This window comes from Thermobia domestica, chromosome 1 (assembly GCF_964235325.1).
Source record: "Thermobia domestica chromosome 1, izTheDome1.hap1.1, whole genome shotgun sequence".
Classification (NCBI taxonomy): Eukaryota; Metazoa; Arthropoda; class Insecta; order Zygentoma; family Lepismatidae; genus Thermobia; species Thermobia domestica.
In genome coordinates this window covers 382,432,657-382,456,561 of record NC_137454.1, presented here as the reverse complement: position 1 = coordinate 382,456,561, position 23,905 = coordinate 382,432,657, and the positions used below count along the sequence as shown (strand labels likewise).

Here is a 23,905-nt window from a genome sequence, read left to right as displayed (position 1 = left end):
CAGACTAAAAAAGAACGGGAATATGGAATGGTTGAAACTTTATACCGAGGAACTGCATAATTTACACAGTTTACAAGACGTTGTTAGGGTCATCAAGTCTAGGAAGCTCAGGTGGACAGATCATGTAGCCAGAATGGAAAAAAGTAGGAGCGCTTTCAGAGTTTTAACTGGAAGTCCAATTGGAAAACGATCATCAGGAAGACCTAGGTGCAGATGGGAGGAACAATTAGTACTGTTAAATTATAGTATATTACATTATTGAATTGCCCAATTAAAAAAACAATTAGGTAAAACTTCATGGGGTTGCAGTGGCTCACTGATTCATCTCTGGTGTGTGGGATCACTGGTTCGACTCCAGCTCACGCCAAGTGAACTTTATGGTGGCCAAACATCGTGCGCATGGGTTTCTTCGGGGTTCTCTCGTCTCCTAACACTTTTTTCATTCCACCATTTCATTGATTTCTCGTCATTATTGTATGCTTTAGCCTACGCGACATAAGCGTGGGACGTAAAACAAAGACTTCATTTCATTTTTTCACATGTATAAAAATTAGTAACCTGAAAAACTTTAAAAATGTATAAATAAACATTATAATTAGCTGAAATGTCCGTTCTTCGCACAGAATAATATTTATGGAAAATATTTGAAAATTAAAAAAAAACGAATAGAATAAGTAACGACGAGAAATGCCTCTGGCGTTGTTCCAATCGGAATAACCGTTCTTTGCATGGGAAGAATAGGTTTATGGGAAATATTTGAATCCCTTCCCCCAGTAGAATATGGTTGTCAATGAAAGTATTACCCCCTCCCGTGTAGGCAACCAACATTGTTCTAAGTTACAAAGTGTTGCCTAATCCGTTAGGGGTCATCGTAAAGATGTAAGCTCCTTCGCAACCCACCCCTAGGAGTGTCTTACTTCCACATTTTTTTTTTTCAGTTTTAAGTCTTATGTATATTACATTTGCTTGAAATTGCTTCTAACGTTCCAGAGCTTTACTGAAAATACACACATACGCCTATTTTTAGGCATATTCTTAGAGTTTTCAGATTTTACGTTTTCTCTGTTTCTTTTTATTTTTTTCTGTGATAAGAATATATATATATATCTGATAATTTGGAAAGGTACGAAATATGGAAAAAAATATTTAAAGGATAGGAACGGTAAAATAAGCGTTTAGGAAGAAGAACAGACTCTTTTGTGGAACCTTGAATAAAGCGTTGAGAAGAAGACTCCTAAAATGCTTTGTGTACTGTATTGGTTAGAAACAAAAATGATAAGAAACGACTTGAAGCTTTCGAAATGTAGGCGTGAAGAAGAATGGTGAGAATTCGGTGTGTGAAGCGGAAAACGAATGAAGGATCTTAGAAATGGCGGGAGAGGTAATTTTAGATATTATTCAGAGTAAGATGGGGAAAACTGGTTGGGACATTGGCTGAGAAAGAACTCTATCATGAAGGATGTGCTAGAGAGTATGGTGGCAGGAAAGAGAGGGAGAGAGCGAAGAAGACTACACTTAATGGACGATATCAAAACAGAAAAATAGTACGTGAAGACAAAGAAACCAGCGGAAGACCGTGGAACATGGAAGCTTCTCAGTTGCGGCTAATACCTGTCAATACTGACAGAACACCTATGATTATTATTATTATTATTTAAAAGTTTACACACAAACTGGATATTATTAAATTAAGACCTGATCTAGTTCTAATTATTTCTTCCTGCAATTTCAACATAAGGTTCTTGTTTCCGCTTGTATTTTTCAGTCACAAATAGAAATGGTAACACTTAGCAGCTATTAAATAATTTTAAAATTAAGCAAACGTGAAGGGTGATGAAAAACGTTAGTTAAATTTTTGGCTAAGAAAGAAGCCCGACTTTTTTTTTTTTTAAAAAAAAAAAGCATAGAAAAGTTATTGATGCACATGGCGTTACAGATCATTAGTGTTGTAACTCTGATTTTTTTTCTCCCTTTTGTAAGGTTGTGACTCTGAAATCTTGGAGATAGAGGCCTTCATGACTAACAAGTTCCCGAAAGACTGCAAGCAGGGAGTGATAAAGATGTAAGAAACAAGTCGTGAGCTTGCTTTTTAGCTCGTTTCCAAAAGTGAAGAGTGGTTTCGTGACCTTTTTTTAAGGAAGGAGAGAGGGCATATCCCATGGGAATTCGCTGATTCGCCAAAGCCTTCGAAAAAGAGAGCAAAAAGAAAGTAAAAGTTGGTGGCGCCCTCAATCTCTCTCGTGTTGAAATGAGAAATCGACGGTGGCTGACGACGGCACAGCATAGCATTTCAGCTAGTCTTCTTCTTCTTCTTCTTCATTTTTTCGGTTTTAGTGTTGGGTTGTAGTATATAAAGACCTTTTATATTCCTGCAGTTTCATGAATAACAGAACGCAAAAATAAGGCGTTTCAATGCATTTTCTCGCAAAGCAGTTTGCAAAGATGATAGCTTCCGTGTGTTGTTGTTTCGCCGGATTAGAATTTATGATGTATGTAAAAGCAAAGCCACTTTCAAAGTTTATAGCCTTGGTGGTTTTTATTGAATCATATGCAATTAAAAAAAAAAAAAAAAAAAAAAAAGAAAAAAAAGCAGCTTTTGCTTAGTAAACAAAAATGTATCAGTATAAACAATGCTACATTCCATGATATTTGGCTATCCACAAATGTTACTTGTTTAAAAGTGTATAATATATACAGGGTGTTTTCAAGTATATACAGGTCAATGCCATAAGCACGCACGAAAACCCATGTTTTGAAGCTTCGGTACTTGAAAACAGGGGCGTCATTTGGGGGCAGGAGGGGGCATTTGCCCCACCCCCCAAGAGTTTGAGGAACACATATACTTTAATCAATTGTATACTAATATACTACTACAAAACATGAAAGTTTTATGTCGGTGGTGCTCTTGCCCTCCCCCCCCCCCCAAAAGCGAAGTCTGAAATGACGCCCCTGCTTGAAAAGGACGTACAACCTTAATCAACAAACAAACCAATAAATTTACTTCTTAGTTTAATAACTTATCCTATTATATTCTACTTAGTATAATAGTGTTTCTAAAAAAAAATCGTATAGACGCAAGTCAGTAATAAACGAAGATGTTTTAAAACAGATAGGGGAGAAGAGGACGCTTCTAGTCACCATCCTTCATAGAAAGGCCAATTGGATTGGACACATCATGCGAAGAAATTGTCTTCTTCATATGGTTATAGAAGGAAAGATGGAAGGAAAACTAGGAGTAGGAAGAAGAACACAACTAATCTATGATTTGAAAAGTAAAAGAAAATATTGGAAGTTAAAAGGGGAAGCTGAAGATCGAGAAACGTGGAAAAAACATTTCCAGGCCCAAATCTAAAATTGAAAGAAAAAATCCTCATTAGGCCCAGGACCTGCCTAAAGGCAGAATACATAATAATAATAATAATAATAATAATAATAATAATAATAATAATAATAATAATAATAATAATAACGATACACGCGACAGTAGAATGTCTTCATTATGTCTTCCCGGGTTCGATTCCCGGTGGGGTCACTCGGTCGAAAAAGTGTAACAGCTTTTTTAAAGCCAGCCACCCTGAATGAGGTTTTCCTGGGTTTTCTTCATTCCCACCAGGCAAATGCCGAGGTAGTACCTAACTCATAGGTCCCAGGCTGCTTCCTTCCTTCCCTTTCCCGGATTGTGTGCTCGCCGAAGGACGTCATCCCTCAAATCGTGAAGGGCTAAATGGACTTAGATACCGACAGCCCAGAAATCCAAATCCTAAATCCTAGCTCTTCATTATGTCTTTCGTCACTTCTCTAAAGATTATCTGATCATGTCAATAGAAAAAAAAAAAAAAGTCCCTACACTTGAATAAAGGTTTAATTGCCGTTTTTATATAGTTTGACGACGTTGAATGCAAAGAAACTACTTTCAAACTTTCTCGTCCATGGCATCGAGAGAAAAATGATCTCACAGTTGGCATATTTGAAGTATCGTTTATGCTCCTAGTGAATGTGCCCACGCTTTGATACGTTTCTAATTGGGTTTTCTTTTTAAATACTAATTTGAGCGTGCTAAATCGATTGTAACTATTTTTGAACCTTATCTGTCCATGGGAGCATCAAGCAAGAAATTACCTCAAGTTCTGGATATTTGAACAATCGCTTATGCCAATTATAATATATTTTGATTTGCACTTTTAATTTCTAAATTGAGGATGTTCAACCCTGTGAAAGAAGCATCTTAGGACTTATTCATTCATAGAGTCATGGAAAATATTACTTCAAACTTAGGATATGCATATTATTGATCACAATTCATCGAATATGTCCAACTAGTGTGATATAAATTAGTAGAAACCTATGTATATTAAACATTTTAGATTTATTGTAAATATGATGTAAAAGTATCAATTTCCAGAGAAAGAATAATCAAATTTTCTTTAAAAGGAAGATATAAACAGAAAGTTTAAAATTGAAAGTGAAAGTGTCAAAAAAATGAACGAACAAAATAAAATAAAATAAAATAAAATAAAATAAAATAAAATAAAATAAAATAAAATAAAATAAAAAATAAAATAAAATATAAAATAAAATAAAAAAATAAAATAAAATAAAATAAAAAAATAAAATAAAATAAAATAAAATAAAATAAAATAAAAAATAAAATAAAATAAAAAATAAAATAAAATAAAATAAAATTTAAGAATGATCAAAAAATGGATCAAAAGATTGCGATCTTGACCAATAATTAGTTTTTGGATCAGGGACCACAAAATTTTTGAACACCCCCTAAATCGAGTCTTCGTATTCTTTTTTACGGAATAAGCACATCATACTGAGTTAAGTGAAAGTTTGGGTTTGGCTACACTATATGTAGTTCTCTAGACGTAAGAGCTACAATAACATTTTTGATTGAAATCGAGTTTCGTTTAAAGTTACGAGACACTATAAACCGTATATACATTTAGTATACATACCGTATCTTTACAGTACACACTGTGTAAAAAGTGTAATTTGATTTGTATTTCCGTTCTTTGTCAGAAACGAGGTTTTAGAGGGTGAGACCTAACTAACTAACTAACTCTATGGTCTATGGAACCCAGAAGTTCAATGCCGCGTTCACAAAAGCTCTCCACTGACTTCTATCCTTAGCCAACTGGATCCAGTTTTTATTTTGTATTCCTATCTGTGGGAGATTCCTCTTAATATTGTCCTCCCATCTGCGCCTAGATCTTCCTAAGGGTCGTTTTCCGATTGGTCTTCCAGTCAAGACTTTGAAAGCGTTCCTACTTTCTTCAATTCTATCTACATGACCTGCCCACCTAAGCCTCCTAGACTTGACCCTAACAATGTTGGGTAAACCGTATAAATTATGTAGTTCCTTGTTATGAAGTTTCCGCCATTCCCCATTCCCGTTCCTCTTGGGTCCGAATATTCTTCTCAGGATTTTGTTCTCAAATACTTTCAGTCTATGTTCTTCCCTGAGAGTACGCGACCATGTTTCGCAACCATACAGAACAACAGGCATGATTATCGTTTTATATATTTTAAGTTTTAAAGTCTTCGACAGAATTCCCGACGACAAGAGATTTTGAACCGAATAGTAACACGAATTCCCTGCTTTTAGTCGACATTTAATTTCTTCGTGAATATGATTTTCGTCTGTTAATATTGATCCTAGATATTTAAAATTATCCACTTTATCAAAAGTATTATTTAATATTTTAAGAGAGTGAGACCTACGGTTTAAAAAAAGATTTAAACCACTGTAGGGATTTCATGCTCACTAGAAATCAAATCCGGAATCTTATGCACCAAAAGTACGTACGCAAGCCACTTTACAAATATAGTTCCCCTCCAAACGGTACTCTGGGCCGCAGTGGCTCATTGGTAGAGCTTTTACCTCTGGTGTATGTGGTCCTTGATTTGTTCCCAGCTCGCACCAAGTGAGCTTTTTGGTGGACAAGCACCCTATGCGTGGGTTTTCTTGGGGTTCACCCTTTCCTCCCACTTTCTTTATTCCACCATTTCATTCATTTCTCATCATCATCGCTCCTTTAGCCTAGCCGGCATAACCGTGGGACGTAAAACTTAAAGATTTCATTTCATTTTTTAAAAATGTTACTCTTTCCAGTTCATTGTATCTTACAAGTCAACTTTGTGCGAAATTCTACATAATGCAGGGGGCACAGTGGTTTAGTGATAGAGTGCTTACCTCTGGTGCGTGGGCTCCCTGGTTCGATCCCGGCCAAGTATGTTTGTGGTGGACAACATCGTGTCCCTGGGTTTGCTCAGGGTGTTTCTATTTCCTCCCACTTTCTCATTCCACTAGTTCTTCCATCATCATTCACTTGCCTTAATCATCCGTCTCCCTTAGGACCCTAAAGAGCATAATCGTGGGACGTTAAACTGAAAGATTTCATTTAGAATTTTAGATTTCCAGAGAAATCCAAAGCATTGCATTCCCCTCTTCTTTCTTTCTCTCTCTCTCCCTGTGCAGAAACATACGGAACCACACCGATGTGAAGAACCATGAGTCTTGTTAAAACTGCAGGTAATGAATTCAAAATATTTTTATGCAGTTCACGACTACAGTGCATCCTGTTTACGGTGCTACACCCAAAATTCCTGAATGTGTAAATTACAGGCTAATGTTTTCTTTCTTTCTTTTTTTTTTAAATATTACCCTTAACATCGCCCATTATTACCTGAAGAGAGAATATAGGTTTAAGTAATAAGCTCCGCCCCTCTGGTAACTAAATGACTATTATTTGTCTCTCATCTAACAGCAAATTTACGTATTAACATCAAAGATTAAAAAAAGAAAAAAAACATTATATTACAACACCTGCTTATAGAACTATAAGATTTATGAGTATCCTGAATCCTGTAACGGGAAAGTTTAAGTGTTTGTAGAGTAATTACATCATATACTTATATTTTTCAAATTTTGGGGATAATTACACATATCTATCTCATGTAATGAAGGCATAAGGTTGGTAGAAATTCTCAAGTGTATAACAACTCAATCAGGTAACAACTGTACAGGGGCGCATCCAGATATTTTTGTTGGGAGGGTTCCAATCAGGGACGTACGCAGGGGGTGGGTCCTGGAGATCCGGACCATCCTCAAATCCGGACTTTATTTTGTAAATTTAGTCTAATTTTAGCGGCAATTTTACAACTTTTAATATAATTTAGCCTGAAATTGTGTTTAGAACCCCCCGAAAAGATTTGGACCCCTCCCGAAATAAATTCCTACGTACGTCCCTGGGTCCAAGGTTTAGGGGCTACAATAATACAAGACACTATGTTTATGTAATATTGAATGGGTATTATTCTACAGCCGAAAAACAAAGAGTAGTAATTTTTAAGTACTGATATCTATATTCTCACGAAAATGAGAAAATTAGATTGTTTCTTTTTTTTAATCAGAAATGAAATAGTAGGTCTACAGATGATGAGTAAGGCCAAATCTTCATACGTACTAGTCTAGATCAAGTCTAGTCTAGACCTATTTCTCTGCTAAACAAGTATAGTTTTATGAACAAAGTATGCAAATGTATATCGATTTACGAAATGTGAGGAGGTTCGGATTCGGTGAACAGGGGTGTACGCAGGGGGTGGGTCCTGGGGGTCCGAACCCCCTAACATCTCGACTTTTCTGTAAATTTAACCTAATTTTAGGGGCAATTTTATGAATTTTAATATAAAATACCCTCATATGGACCCCTCTCGAAATCAGTTCCTGCGTCCGCTACTACCTGTGGACCTCCCTCAAGGGCGCCCATTAGTGGAGGGCAAGGTGGGGCCATTTCCCCCCTAGAGGAAATTGTACTTCGGAAAATCGAAAACCCAACAGAATTTTTAGAATAGTTACAGCAAAATTTGAAACTATATTTGATATGTCGCTTATACTTGCCCCCTTTGGAAACCACAACATGGGCACCCTTGACCTCCCGTGGATGCGTTCCTGCAATTGTACTGTATGTTTCGGACACAATTTCAGAAGTGGGCTAAGAAGTACAAACACACAGTTCAGGTCCCTTTTTTGTGCAACCACGAAAAGCAATATAGATACAGGAAAACACGATTATTAAAATGTGAAATCGCTCCAGAAGTTGAGATAAGTACAGGATCAGCCCATCGTATCTTCCATGAAGTACTCAGGTTCAGTAAAGCGTACATGAGGTGAGTATCGCCGTATCAAGTGTTCTATTTTAGCAATGTTGATTTTCGTAATTGCGATGAAAGAATATGGACGTAGAGAATCTTGGCTTAAATATGGACGTGGAGGGCTTGACATGCCCTGTTTAAATTTTTCAGTGTACTTATAAACTTGAGCTGAGTTGATTTTGAGTTTAACGTCCCGTTCAGCAGCAAGGCTATATGAGACGTGGACCTACTGATTAACGTGGAATTCGAACCACATCAGCTCCTGCCGGGAATCGAACCCGGGTCACTTATAAACTTGTATTCGATTCATATAGTTCTCATTGTACTGAACCGTTATGCAGCATAAATTTCTATTGGTCTATTGGCTTTTACTCAGCAGAATTCTAATGGCATTTCGGTGCCCCAACTTACGATTCTGTGACGGTGCTGCAATATTCCGGAACTTTTCCAACTTCCAAGCGCGATGCATGCATACCAGCCCTAGCTATGAATAGCTCTAGGATACCACTTCAAAATGGCAAACATAACAATAACGGCCATACTTTAGGTTCTTTACATACACCTTTCTCCCTTAGTTATTGAACGAATCCTATATAAGAAGGGCACTTTCTCCAAAAATATAACTTAAATATTTTGACTTGCAAATGATCTCCAAAAATATCAAAAATTAAACTTTTAGCATGAGAATCTTAAAAATACGCAGCATAGTAACACTTACTTGAAACATGTTTACTTGAGCTTCGTCGAAACTATGTGAGTAGCATATGGCCCGGGATCGATTCCCGGCGGGAGGTCATCTGGTTCGAATCCGACGTTAAGCTGTAGATCCACGTTTCATATAGCCTCGCTGCTGAACGAGTCGCTAAACTCAAAATCAATTCAAATCAGAAATACATGCGTACTTAAAGGATGAATATTTTTTTTTCAAATTCTAGTTGAAGGTGCAACTTACTCTACGAAATAACACGGTACTTTAAAAATTCATTAGGGAGAGCGATGGCTCAGTGGTAGAGCGCTTATGTCTGCTTCTTGGGATCCTTAGTTCGATACTAGCTCTCACAAATGAGCTTTATGGTGCACAAACACAGTGTGCGCGTCCGTTTCCTCCACTACCTTCATTCCACCATTGTCATCTATATCATTGTTACCGTCTGCTCTAGCCTCAGGTATAAGCGTGGGACGTTAAATTCTCCTTTAAAAAATGAAAATTCAAAAAGCGATTTACTGCTCTACTCGGCAATAAAAATAATGTTGACACTTCAACCAAAACATGAGTATCTGAAACCCAGGGTAAATTTTAAAACAATCGTGGCACCACTGGTTCCTCGTGAAAGTTTATCTGGTTCTTTTATTTTGTACTTTCATATACCATGTAGCCTATATAGAAAAACCCTAAATACAAATCAAAGTAAATACTGTATATTCAGTGGCATATTTACGATTTTGTTTCGGGAAGGCTTTGCTAACTTTCAGGGGGTGGGGCTTTGCCTGAAAATGTGAAAATTCTTCAAGATATTTAATTTACTTTACTATAGTAAGATTTCGGGGGGGGGCTTAAGCCCGGAAGTCCCTCCCTAAATACGCCACTGTGTATATTACAGGATTCACTTATGGGTCTTTGAGACCTTGTGTTTCTTATAGCTAACGTTTCGGAAACTCGTGTTTCGGTTAAAGTATTAAATATCAAATTATGGAACGTTTCATTCCCCATTCTTCCTATTTATACCGTTTTGAGATTACTCAATTCCCAAAGAGTTAAGAGAAACTATTGTCAGGAGAGATGGGTGGTTATGATCCTTGAGAAATGGCGTCGGAAAAGCACCTCATATGCTTTTGGTGGTTGAACGCATGCTTCGTATTTACGTGTATGATTGAACTAATCTGAGATTGCTTAAACTAGATTGAGCAACCATTACACAATCGTTAATAGTTACGCGCATTATAACTTATCGATATTTCAGGAAATCTCGCTGAGAGAGAAAAAAAAGTACCGTTGCAAAACTCAACATTTATAAAATACCATCCTACATAACACGTATTTTCATAAGAGGCTATATTAATATTTCTTTCAAAATATTAGGTTATTTTTTTTTTTTTTAAAAAAAGAGTAATGCAACAGATGGAACCGTTTTAAATTAAATAAGCATTTAGCGAAAGAACTTCTTACAATGACTTTTAATATCTATTCACTTTATGTTAGAAAAGAGAACATTTTTATAAACATCTTGTGTGCAATAATTTTGCGCATTTTAACTGAAGAACAAGTGTGCTTTCTTTTTTCTTTCTTTTTAATGGATATATTCCAACAACTTGACAACATTTCATCAGCACGTATTTTCGAGCTAACCTTCACGAAACATGTGGTATTCATGCGACGCCTAGTTTTAGTTTTTATTTATGTGTCTCTGTTTTCCTGCTTTAGTTTTTTATATCCTTCTACAAGCGTTCCATCTGTTACTCAATGAAGCGCCACCCGTGTTTGAAAATGAAATCACTTCCACCACACCACCACCACGAAAATTTCATTCCCGATTTGCATTGAGTTGACATACTAAAAAGCACATTTTTATTACCTGTTGCAACAAAAACTGACACACTGCAGATTGCATAAACAGAATAGTTTCTGCATTTGCTGGCCTCTGTTGCAGTAAATTTGTGCAGTTGTTTACTTTCGTCTTCGATTAACTGGCGAGGTTTTTGGCAATTGACCAGATTGGATGGAATATGCATGTGTTTGCAGATGTATATAGGCGATTGTGTGGAAATACGGGAATTCATGATTCACTATAAATGCAGTAGAGCAAAACAGAAAAGGAAATTGAATCGTTAATAGTACGAGAAGATTGTAGTTACATATACGCATACGAAGGCATTAACATTACAGATGTGGTCTATCCAAGGTATGAGAATTATTAATGATACGGAAGAAGAGTTACGAAATGGTCACATTTTTTTAAAAGCATAAAGTTGTTGAAAAAAAATGAAGTGGAATTTTTTAAAAGCATAAAGTTATTGAAAACATGAAATGGAAATTAAAAAAAAAACAGTTATTGAAAAAAATGAAATGGAATTTTTTAAAAGTATACAGTTATTGGAAAAAATGAAATGGAATTTTTTAAAAGCATAAAGTTATTGAAAGAAATGAAATGGAATTTTTTTAAAAGCATAAAGTTATTTGAAAAAATGAAATGGATTATTTTTAAAAGCATAAAGTTATTGAAAAAAATGAAATGGATTTTTTTAAAAGCATAAAGTTATTGAAAGAAATGAAATGGAAATTTTTTAAAAGCATAAAGTTACTGAAAAAAATGAAATGGAATTTTTTTAAAAGCATAAAGTTATTGAAAAAATGAAATGGAATTTTTTAAAAGCATAAAGTTATTGAAAAAAATGAAATGGAAATTTTTTAAAAGCATAAAATTATTGAAAAAATGAAATGGAATTTTTTTAAAAGCATAAAGTTATTGGAAAAAAAGAAATGGAATCTTTGATTTTACATCCCTTTAGGTTAAAGCAGAGGAATGATCAGGTACGCACGTAGAATTTTTTGTTGGGGGGAATCCAATATCAGAAGTCACTACATCTATGTATAGTCGTATTGAACGGGTATTATTCTGCATCCTAAAAGACGATAAGTAATTGTAAAATGCTTCCACCTATATATATATATATATATATATATATATATATATATATATATATATATATATATATATATATATATATATATATACAGTGGCGGATACAAGGGGAGGGCTATAGGGGCTATAGCCCCCCCCTTGACGCTCAGGTATACATTGGATAAAATGGGCTTCAATCCTGCTTTACATTGGATAAAACGGCAAAATTAGGTTTAGCCCCTCCCTTGATCATATCCTGGATCCGCCCCTGTATATATATATATATATATATATATATATATATATATATATATATATATATATATATATATTTTAAAGAACTAGAATGTTTATGTAAGAGAAAGAAAATGAAATGAAATCTTTAAGTCTAACGTAACACGTTTATGGCTGTCAGGCTAAGGGAGATGATGATTAAAGCAATTGAATGATGAAAGAATTGGTGGAATGCGAAAGTGGGAGGAAACTAAGTGCCCGAGGAGACCCAGGTGCCGTGGTGGCTCAGTGGTAGAGGGTTCACATCTGGTGCATGGGGTCCCAGCTCGCACCAAGTAAACTTTGTGGTGGACAAACACCGTGTAAGTGGGTTTAATGGAGGTTCTTACGTTTCCTCTTACTTTCTTCATTCCACAATTTCATTCATTTCTCATCATCACAGTCTCCTTTAGCCTAGTCGGCGTAACTGTGGGAGGTAAAACTCAAAGATTTTAAGAAGAAAACCCATAAGCACGATGTTGTCCACCACAAACTTATTTAGCCGGGGATCGAGCCAGGGACCCACGCACCATAGGTAAGTGTTCTACCACTGAGCTACCGTGTCCCCCTTATAAGAAAAAGAGAACAGATGAAGTATAAGGTCAAATTTCTACGCTCTATCAATCATTACCTTGTTAAACCAGCATACTTTTATTGAGAAAGTTTTACAAATGTATGTTCAGTTAGGAAGTTTTGCGAAGGTCCGTAACCCGGGATGCGCCCCTGCAAACGATTAATGAAAGTGTAAAGTTATGAAAGAATTCGTGGATGAGAGTGTGGGAGGAGAAACAAGAGCATATCATAAAAACCCACGGGACAATATATTGTGTAGCATAAACACCCAGGAAATTACTTGTGATCGTACCAAGAGACCTTCCCCACCAGAGGGGAGCACTTCACCAATTTGTTTAGTTTCGAACAAGAACAGGAGAGAAGAAAATACGATGATAATGAAAAAAAAAACGAGTTCGAGATTTTAACAGATTTACACGTTTTCATGACCCCTGAATGACGAAAATTGATTTTTGAATACGATACCTGTTCTGATCGCCATTCCCCATATTCGTTCTTCTTGGGTCAAAATATTCGTCCGAGGATTTTATTCTCAAATACAGTGTGTCTATAAAAGAACTCCGGGGTTTTGAGGCAAAATATTTTAATTAAGTGAAAAACGTACATACATGTGTTATACATGATTGGAAAGCTTACATTTTCTCGTTTGTTTTAACAATTTAATAAAGTTCAATATGAGCCCCGTGAGTGGCACAGCACACAACAGACTTAGTTTTTATGAGCCAAATAACACATTGAGCCTTTTGTTGTGGCGTCACCATAGAGCGAAGCGTAACAATCCACACGGCACGGCACTGATTCACTGACTACGCAGCCGCTACGTCGTCTCAAGGTCAACGCTCCGCAGCGCTGCCACCTGTTCATAAAAACATTTCCACTTAGTATGACTAAAACTTTTTGAGCTAGTCGTTTCAGAGAAATTAAGTAAATTTTGCTCCCTTTTATCGTTAATAAGATATGAATTTTTAAAACCCCGGAGTTCTTTTATAAACACCCTGTACTTTGTCTACGTTCTTCCCTCAAAGTAAGCGATCATTTTTTGCAACCGTACAGCAGAACAAGCATAATTATCGTTTTATATATTTTAAGTTTAAAATTCCTCGATAGAATTCGCGACGACAAAAGATTTTGAACTGAATAATAACAGGAGTCTCCTGCTTTTAGTTCACATTTAATTTCTTCGTGGATATGATTTTTGTCCGTTCACATTGAATCCAAGATATTTGAAAGTACCTTCATTATCGAAAGTAGGCGCTCACTCATATATATATATATATTGAGAGAAGTTCAGGCTTTGGGAAGGGCCCAATATTACAAGCAATTACCAGGGACGTACGCAGGAATGTATCCACAGCTTTTCGGGGGGAGTTCAAACACAATTTCAGGCTAAATTATATTAAAAATTGTAAAATTAGACTAAAATTAGAAAAAAGTCCGGATTTCGGAGGGGGGGTCCGGACCCCCAGGACCCACCCCCTGCGTACGTCCCTGGGTCTATGTAGTATTGAAAGGGTGTTATTCTGCATCCGAAAAGACGATAAGTAATTGTAAAATACTTCTACATATATTTTCAGATAAAAAAAAATAATAATATAGAACTAGATTGTTTCATAAGGGAAATCAGTGGCGGAACCAGGTGGGGCTATTGCCCCCCCAGAAAAGGAAACTTTTCTTAATTTTATATATAAATAAAACCCATCCCAGAGCTTGGAGCTCTTAAAAGTAGCTCTAAGTATAAGTATCACAACCCAGAGTTTGGAGCTCTTAAAAGTAGCTCTAAGTATAAGTATCACAACCGACCGGCCCCCCCAAGAGGTCCTTCCTGGATCCACCCCTGAGGGAAATGATACAGATAAGTGTAAGATCAAATTTTTATGCTACATAAAACATTTCCATGTTAAAAAAACGGTGTAATTTTATTGAGAAAGTGTACAAATGTATGTTGAGTTAGGAAGTTTTGGGGGGAGGATTCGGACCTGGTGGACCCCTGTCCGCATTATTTGCTATTTTTGACGCTTGCACTTTTACGATTCCGGCGGACTTTCGCGTATTTAGTTTTCTTTGCATTTACTTGCTAACTTTTAAAAAACGGTAGTTTACTGAAAGGTGAAAATAAAAAAAAAAATAGCTATTTTCTCGTAAACGACTCCAACAATTTTGTTCATAATTCATGGACATACTAAGAATTTTAAACAAAAATCTTGCAACATGGTTATTTTCTAAAGATATCAGTATTGTTTCTAAAACGCATAATGCTTATTATTCTTCGAACAGATAGGAAATATGGAGATCACTTTATTTAGTTATTTTACCTTAAATAATGCTCTAATACGTTCTAGAGTATTAGAAACTACGTCCATATTGATAATATGCCGGAAAACTAATATGCCATAAAAACTGTTGTTCATTAAAAAAAAAAAAAAAAGACATTTGTTCCGTTAACCCCCGCCAGATTTTCAGTGTAATAAAAACGTGCAAAAAACACAAACCAACTTGTGCTATGTTGCCCTTAAATAAGCACGAATGCAATCAGTTTGCTGCAGTAGTACCCTAAAGGGGCGATACGTTATTCGCCATTTCCTCAAATCAGAAGTTGGAAAGAACAAGTTAAATAGTTATAAAGACATTTTTGTCATAATGAATCATGTATAAATGTATATTTCTATTACTAATATTTCACATAGTACAAGATCATGGTAATAGAGGTAACTTTGTAATGCTGTTTCTACAGTAATTTGAAGTAGAGGTTGGTTGCCTACATACATGGATTCCTTGAATATTATTCGTCTTTTATGAATTAACATATTTTACTTGTAAATTTTCCAAAAAATAGTTTGTAATTTCCTATCTGCTCCTTATTGCAAACTATAATCATTATTTTATAATACACTAAAGCTATGTTCTTTTGCATAGCGAACAAAACTAAATATTAAGATGTAAGACAATTTGTTTTTAGAAATTACTGGGATTCCGAACAGAAAGAAGAAAATAAACTGCACATTCTTCTGTAGTTATTAATCTTTGGGCTTAAGTTCTATTTCACTTGCTTCAAAATTAAATTTGTTCAGAACATCTTTTCTATAAGTATTTTCAAATTTCAAGTATTGTTTCTACACAATGGTCAAACCAAAGGTAACCGTAAAGATAATGCTTTATGCCCTATTAATATTCATAATGCAGTTCAAATTGTAATATTACTTTTCGAAACGAACCATATTGGTTACGACAATCTTTATGTTCTCTTATGTAATATTATCAATTCCTGTTCTCGAATTGATCATATTTTTAAAACTAATTTCAACAGCAAATAATTGAAAAACTTGCATGCGCACTTTTGCGTTCCTCATATTTGTTTATATACCTACAGTACAGAAAGGCACAACTTTTCAGTGATACTGCTCGTAACTGTATCGATGAGCAAGCGTTACGATATCTAATAGTCTATAGTTAATAGTACACTTTAGTAAATTAGCACTTATTCTGAAGTTGGTCGTCCCCTAATTTGGCTAATAGCGTAATAATTGGTTCCTTTCTGTACCAAAGTTTAATATTTAAATCACATAGTATTGCTGAGCGAGCGCTAGCGACTGAAGGCTCGTTATAGCTCGCAGAGCACGTTGTTTTCTGTCTTTACTACAGTTAAATGGGAAGGGGGACCTGTGTTCTAGAACCTTGCAGCCATGTTGTTTATGTTACCTACCGTTACATTGAAAAGTATAACTTTCTCCACCTTTCTCTACAGTTATTTGCTTATTACATTTTATGCAATTTAGTTTTAGACTCACTAAGCCATGACTTTTAGGTCTACTTACTTTTAATAGATCTTCCTGATTATCACCTTATTGTTTCACAAACGGTAATAACGTTACTTCATATCCAGAGCTGCATGTTACAAAAGAAATGCTCATTACATTCTCACAATGCTATCATGCAGTGACCTTGCGCCAAGTAGTTCCCTCCGCTTGTCAAATAGTCCCATATTTAGAACCGCTTATATGAGAAAATAAACACAACTTTCATTCTCCTTATCATTATCAACCTCACAAACATGCAAATTATTCATTTCTTGCCGGTAAAGTTTCAAATTTTTGCTAGAAACGGACGACCAACTTTGGAACTTAACCCGTAAATTAATTCTATAGGCATTATTAGTCACGAATCTGTTTCGTATAATAGTATTCGTGCAGTTTTACAAAGTGTCGTCAATTTTTTTTTAAATAAAATCACTTTTCTTGCTTTAAATAATACCCAAATACATTCTACAGTTTTTTTTTGGCACATGTCCAAATGATAACGTACAGATTTGTAATACGCGTGCAAACTGATATGACATGAAAACTATTATTCATATTATTCACGTGAAGAACACATCAACCTCTGTTACATGGCTACTACAACCAAATATTTGTATCTATCCGGTTCAGGGCCGAGGGCGAAGCAAGTGGGTCTGGTTGTGAGCGCGTACGTAGGGAGCAAGCACGAAGCGACAGTGGTATAATCAATTATTCGCAATTAAACAAAATGAACCAACAAGTGCTAGGTTACTACAAATAGTTTTGTAACTATTCTCACTGCCCAAACTTACTTTGTTGTTAGAGCGTTAGCACTTATTTCTTTGCATAATTTGAAGGTTCCAAATAGATTTAATGGTATTTAGGACATTTGTATTGCGAATTATTCTGTCAAGATGATCGTTATTTTAACATGAGAATTTTCCGCAATGTAAAAGTGTGCCCTTGCCCTGAAAGATCGCCGTTCTCATAACATTGTCTCCATCCAGAAGGCCATAACCAAATCTTTAAAAGTTCGGAAGCTGATTTCCAGGGAGCGTATGAATAATGGAAATCGCATGGAAGCGGTGCATCGACGCCCAAGGGGACTATGTTTGAAGAATTTTAAGGAGTTGTTAAAATCGGATCAATAAATTCCTGTTTATAGTCTGATTACTTCTTGGACAAATCCTGTAGGCAGGTGGGTGTAAATGAAATGTATATTTTGACTCTGGTGAGAAACTCACTTCAGCAACACAATACAAGAATGAATTGTGGTCATGCATCTAACGTCACAAACCATACACGTGCAGAAAACAGGCTGGGGTACCCAGTCAATTAGGATGCAGCGCATTGTTGAACAGTGACATGACAGTAAGGACAGTAAGCATTATGAGCGATAACAGAAATGACATCGGGGTCAATCCATACGAAGTGGTCCAGAGGCGGTTGCTCGACCATCTTCGAAACTTCTAAAAATTTGAATGTATATGAAAAGGTCAATAACATCATTCACGTTGTCATATGTGGAAGTATTCCTGAATGGCGGCCATTTTTGTTGATGGTGGAGTGCCAATTTTTGTATTTGCAAACGTTTACGAAAACTACAGTTGCTAGGACGTACGAATCAGACGAACACCAAACAAAAACGAATGTTTACAGGAAAGACTGAGGTATACGGAGAATATAAACTTTTGCGTCTAAATAAATATGCAGGGTTGCAACCCAATACATGAAATCACCAGTAAAAACTACATAAAATTACATTTTTAAAGGGGCTGTATTTTGGGATGGCATTAAGTGGGGGCTGGTAAGTTTTGTGCTGAATACTATTACATGTAAGGAGTCTGCAGAAGTATCTACGGCTATGATACTACTGAATGAGGGTCCGAAACTTGAAGTTTGTGGTTTTGATGCCATTTTGGGGGCGTAATATCTCAGGAGGGCAAAGATATTCTAGATCTCAGGAGGGTATAGATATTCTGTACATAAATAAACTATTGCAAAACAAAAAAAAAAAAAATCATGACATATTATACGGAGGGAAAAGTGAGAACATGGTAAAAACGTGAAGAAAGCACGTACGTGACAATGGTTGTAGTCCGGGAAAATATAAATGTTTGGATATGTTTCATGCTACATCTCAAAAACTACGCATGGTGCAGCAATTAGACCCGCTTTTGTTTGTATTCAGTTGTGTAAAAGCTTCCGAGTGGCATTTGTTTCATCTTTCTAGGTCCATGATTATTGCCACGTCTATATGGGAAGGGGGTTAGCTCCCCCTTGCATCCAGGACACATATCGTAAAGGTCTGTTCTCTTTCACTTTTTCGTCAACTTTCTGCAGCAAGTATTCAGTGATGACAGAAGATCTCAAACTTCGTTCCCCATCATTAACATTCGTGCGGCCATCTTTAAAAGCTCTAATCAATTTCCGTATCATTCCATTGCTCAATAACATTTTCTCCATACGCTTCACTAATCTGGTGATGTATTTCAGCGGCATTCACGCCTTTAGCACTAAGAAAACGAATCATAACATATATTTCACAGTTCGCAGGATTCTCAACTGGTGGAAGCCTTTTTATCTACACACGGTTAAATGTACCCGGAGTGGAGTCTGTGGCTTGCCAAAAGATATAGGTACACAGCGCGCATGCGCAGGATGCTAAAAGCAGCGGTCGAATTATAAAGCGGTACTTCTGAAACACACACACACACACACTTCGTAATATATGAAAAATAAATTACTGAGTTTATTAGTAAACTGGAGTGTTGTATTACAAATTTAATACAGAATACAACTATGCTATTTAAAATTTTACGTATCATGTAAGGAATCATCGCGTATCTACAGGGATACACATACTCAAGATACCACTGATCTAGCTTCTTTTTTTTTTTCTTTCTTTTATAGCAGCCCACTCTTAGAGCCAAACCAACTGCGTGTATTGCGGAACCCTCTGTAAACGACCCCCACCCAGAAGACGCCAAAGAGACAGCGACCCAAGTGTGGTCCATGATGCAGCCCCCGACAGGCTTTTCAGAACATCTGCCTACAGTTTCGGCTGCTTTGATTGAAGAGGTCCGAATGGAAATGAACGGTGCTCCATCAACCGCCAGCCACACCACCACTTCAGATGTCTCTATGAATGAGGGTAGGCCACCAAAACAGTACCATCTTATTTACTTTGACTAATGTTGTAAGAACAGAATTGGAAAATAGAAGATAATTTGATGGCTTCTAATATTATTCAATGCACTCCCAAACTTCTGGTTTGTCATAGATTCCAATTAACCATCTGGATTTGTAATTAGATTGATTATTACGTATAAATTACTTACAATATTAGATAGATGGAATTCAAACTATAAATGAACATCTGAATTGGACAATGTGATTTGTAAATTCTACCACCGAATATTTTCTTACGGTAGTAAGAAACTAATTTCAATGTACAAATGAATAGAAATATATCACTTTGAAATGTGTATTCATTGTTATACGTTATACAAATTTAGGATTTAGTTAGTTTGCTTCTAGCTTTTGATATCACATATATAATTTTATGTGCCTATCTGTTACAGTTTATTATCTGTAGAAACTAAATTTTGGTAAAATTTGGTGAAGCTTCACATTGGAACCTTTCCAATCAAGCTCATTTGTTACTGGTACAATAGGAAAAGTAGAAAGGTAAGTTCAAATCCAATTTGAGCCTACAAGTAATGTGAAAATTACCCGATCTTTATTGAACTTGGCACGAATTTTTCTCAAAGCATTGAAATACGCCATATTACTTGAGGTTGAGAACGATTAAGAGAATGAATTTATACCAATTAAAAACAAAAAGAAACACATCTGTATTATTTTTCCACTTGTATAACCCATGTGTATTTTCTTTAAGATTATTGAATACTGTAAAATCCTTCCTGTAAAGGGGAAGGTAGAGCTTGCTAGGGTAGAATTATACGCCAGGAATCACTTTCCCACTGCCGTTTTTTTTTTTTTTTTTTAAATTATAAACAGTATTTACAGAAATACTACAATATAACTTTCTCTAACATGAGGTAGAGAAAAGGTTTCCCAAGACCCGTGCAGCCTAGGGAAGGATCTACACAGAGCTCCGTAACAAGCTAAGTTGAGTGAATTAAGAATTCCCAAAGCTCCGGAGCAAGCAGAGAGGAGGTATGAAAGTCACTCGCATAACTCCAAAGCAAGCTAAGTGATTGAGGTTGGGAATCCCGACAGAGCTCCGAAGCAAGCTAAGCGAGAGGAAAGAAAGCCCAGAGTTCGTAAGCAAACTAGAAGTTTTGGATTGAGTATCTCCTAGAACTCCAGGGAAGCTAAAGGAGAAGTGATCAATCGCAAACTTGTGACTATCATGGAATATTCTTCGTTATATAGGCACTTCGGTAGGTGGTGGCGCTGCTGTTCCTTCGTCACCATATGATTGTAGGCCTCTGATGTCTCCGTCGTTTACAACTTGTAGTACTCCAACGTAAGGTGTACTATTCCATCATAAAGTGCAGGTATTTGTTGTTTATAAATAAGAGCGAGTGTAGAATGTTTGTAAACACAAGCACATGTTGGGTGTTTGTAAACATAATAAACGCGAGGTACATTACAATATGCTTGATATCGAAATTGGTCAGAGATAATCGTTGAAAGATACTCATCAACTTACGTAAATCTTGTGGACAATTAACTAGAGAAGACAGCTCGCCCTTACCTAGAAAGCTCGTCCTGGAAAAGCAAGTCCCCAACCTATATCTACGTGGCTTTCCTACATATCTGACGAAAAAATTTCATTAAGGTTTTTATCAGAAGACATTGTCAGATGCTACCAGTGTTAGATAAAGGAAGAGGGGTAAAATAGAAGGTAAGAAACTGTGTGGACCTTGAAGAAAACTTATACAAGAATTCAAAAAAAATCCCACCTTGTCTTTCATGCTCATATATTTACCTGGCAGAGCCACTTTGGATGAGGTGGCAAAAATTCAGACAAAAGTAGTAGTTACTGTGTAATTATAAACTAACTTTTAAAAATTAGATGTACTGTTAAATTGCCTCGAATTGAAATGATGTTTCGTTAGCGGTACTTTTATTATTTTACGAATACGCAGTCGCTTTGTCGACCTGGGTGACGTTTGATCACTAAGTTAGCTTCCCCGCTTATCTTCTCCTCCTTCCTGACTTGGTCATTCCTGGCCTGACTTGGTCAAAGAAACGAAGTGGATGTATACTGCACTATTCCAAAAAATATTCTGTATTGGTGAACAGAAAGCACGTCCTATTGAAACAGGATAACGCAAAACCACACTCAACTCGAAAACTGCAGCGAAAATGTCAGGAACTTAATTGCCATACCCAGCATAAAGTCCTGGCATTGTCCCTTTGGGTTACTGTTTCAGTAGATGATGCACTTCCTGAAACCTCGGTGCTTCACCAACTAGTAGGAAATGGAAACAACAGCAAATACGGGCTTCTTTGCTTCAAGGAGAAGGCCAGCACGAGAGACTAGACTTTAAATGTGAACCGTAATAAATATAGGTATATTGTGTGCCACAATATTGTAAGACTTATGACTCATTTGTTATATAAGCATGAGGGCAAATTTCAGTTAGGTTGTCGAGCATGTGGTCAAGGAAAGCTTCGATGAAATATACTACTCTGCATCAGCGTTGCCAGGTTTGAAAGCCAAAATACCTATAGATTTACCATGAAATATCTGGAACTATTCGTATTTTCTTTATAACATCTGGATGATTTTTGTACTTACTTGTAGTGTTTGTTAATTCTTTAACACAGTTGATCCATTTAATAGACAATCTCCAAACGGAACAAGTGAAACAATTCTTTCTTGCAGCGTTCAGAGACATCATATGTAAAAATCGGTGTCATAGAAGAAAATTAAACACTTGAAAACAAGTATAAGGTGACCCGAAACAGGTCTCGAGGACGATCTACTAGTGACAAAATGAGAGATAAAGAAATAAAGAGAAAGGCAAAGTTGGAAACTGTTCTGTAGCTCAACATCCAGGCACTTTTTTTTTTTTTGTTTGTTTGGCAGCAACTAAGCCACCAAATGAAAGTTTATTGAAATAAAAAATGCTTGTTCTCAGCTTGTTCCTTATTTTAGCAGCGTTGATTGGAACTGTAACGTACGTATTGGACCATGTACTCGTCAACAAGAAACCATCTGTAGATCATACAAATAATTCGTATTTTCCGTATTGTTATGAAAAGTCTGTGAATCAGCAGATAAATTTGTAGCATTGGCAACGCTGCTCTGCAACTTTCCTCACAACCGTTGCGATTATTTAAAAAAAAAAATTGGAAAAAGATAAAATTGGGATATTTTTTAGAAGATTAATGAACATTTTCTTTAATTAAGGTTATAAGATTGAGAATGATTACATTTTGACATTACTTGATTCTAGTAAACATAAAACAAATATACGTAAAGGTTGTCACATAAAGAAGGCAACTTTTGAAATACCAGCCATTTCTCTTCTATTGTGCTGCCAAAATGTCTTGAGCCCTGGCAAAAATGCGAACTAATACTCACACCCACGCGTTGAGCCAATAAGTGTTCAGCTGTTGCTAAGCGAGAAAAAGCGAGTGGAATTCTTTCAGCCTATAGCAGCGTTTGCAACGGAAGACTAAGGATCAAGTCAATGTGGTATATATTTAGTAAGTTGGCAGCACTGAATGTTACACGATTTCAATCCGTTGTCTTCGTGGTTAGTAGTCAGAGCAAGATTGTAATCTGTTTTCTGTATGGGTAAGAATGAAGCGCTTCACAACGGAACAGCGTGTTATCATAGTGAAAACTTATTAAAAATGTAGTGAATATTGTACAGAGACTGTTGGCAAACTCCGTGGAATGTTTGGTCAGCGTAATGCACCGAATAAGTCGACTGTGACTACAACAGCAATGGCGGGCACTTCAAAAGTTGTGTTCTTTATGGGATAGTCTTTACTACAGATTTCGCTGAATATTAACCCTGGTTGAGCTGATTACAAGAAACGTGTGTGTACCACAGCTAGTGTGTTTTATCAATTCACATAGCAAAGATTGAAAGTGCTTAATGGGACAATCTTTACCATCCTTGCTTTATTATGCGTCAAATATCCCGAGAGTGTCTGAATGTGTTTAATGTCAGTTGTGCGTGGTAGTCATATTCAAAACACACTAAACATTTAACCAGGCTCAGATTTAGGGACCAAGAGCGCCCCATGACAGTTAAAAGAGTCGGCGACCCCTTTTTGATATTTACGAAGGTGTTTTGAAAAGCTTCCAGTCCGATACTGAAATATAGCGCCACTGGTAGTAATCATTCATGTCATTTAGTGCCCTCTATGGGAGGAATAATGTATTAACTGCAACTGCGTCAGTTCGTTGGAGGCAGTCATTTCAATCCGTCGTTATGTGTTGAGCTCGCATTTTGCATGACAATGCTCCACTTCATACGGCTGTGCTAAATCTGGGCTGTAGGGTGGCTGCTG

General features: G+C 36.3%; 1 protein-coding gene and 1 long non-coding RNA gene across 3 annotated transcripts in view; one reads left to right on the top strand and one right to left on the bottom strand.

The window, feature by feature from the left end:
- Nucleotides 1-23,905, bottom strand: part of LOC145664646 (monocarboxylate transporter 2-like) — a 204,534-nt gene that overhangs the window by 131,320 nt on the left and 49,309 nt on the right. The window lies entirely within an intron of this gene.
- Nucleotides 15,608-20,088, top strand: LOC145668311 (uncharacterized). Of its 2 annotated transcripts, none has more exons than XR_014128010.1 (2): nucleotides 15,608-15,758; nucleotides 19,313-20,083. It is a non-coding gene; the product is annotated as an uncharacterized LOC145668311 (long non-coding RNA). The 2 variants fall into 2 exon arrangements; XR_014128012.1 differs by having other exon boundaries at nucleotides 15,617-15,758; nucleotides 19,316-20,088.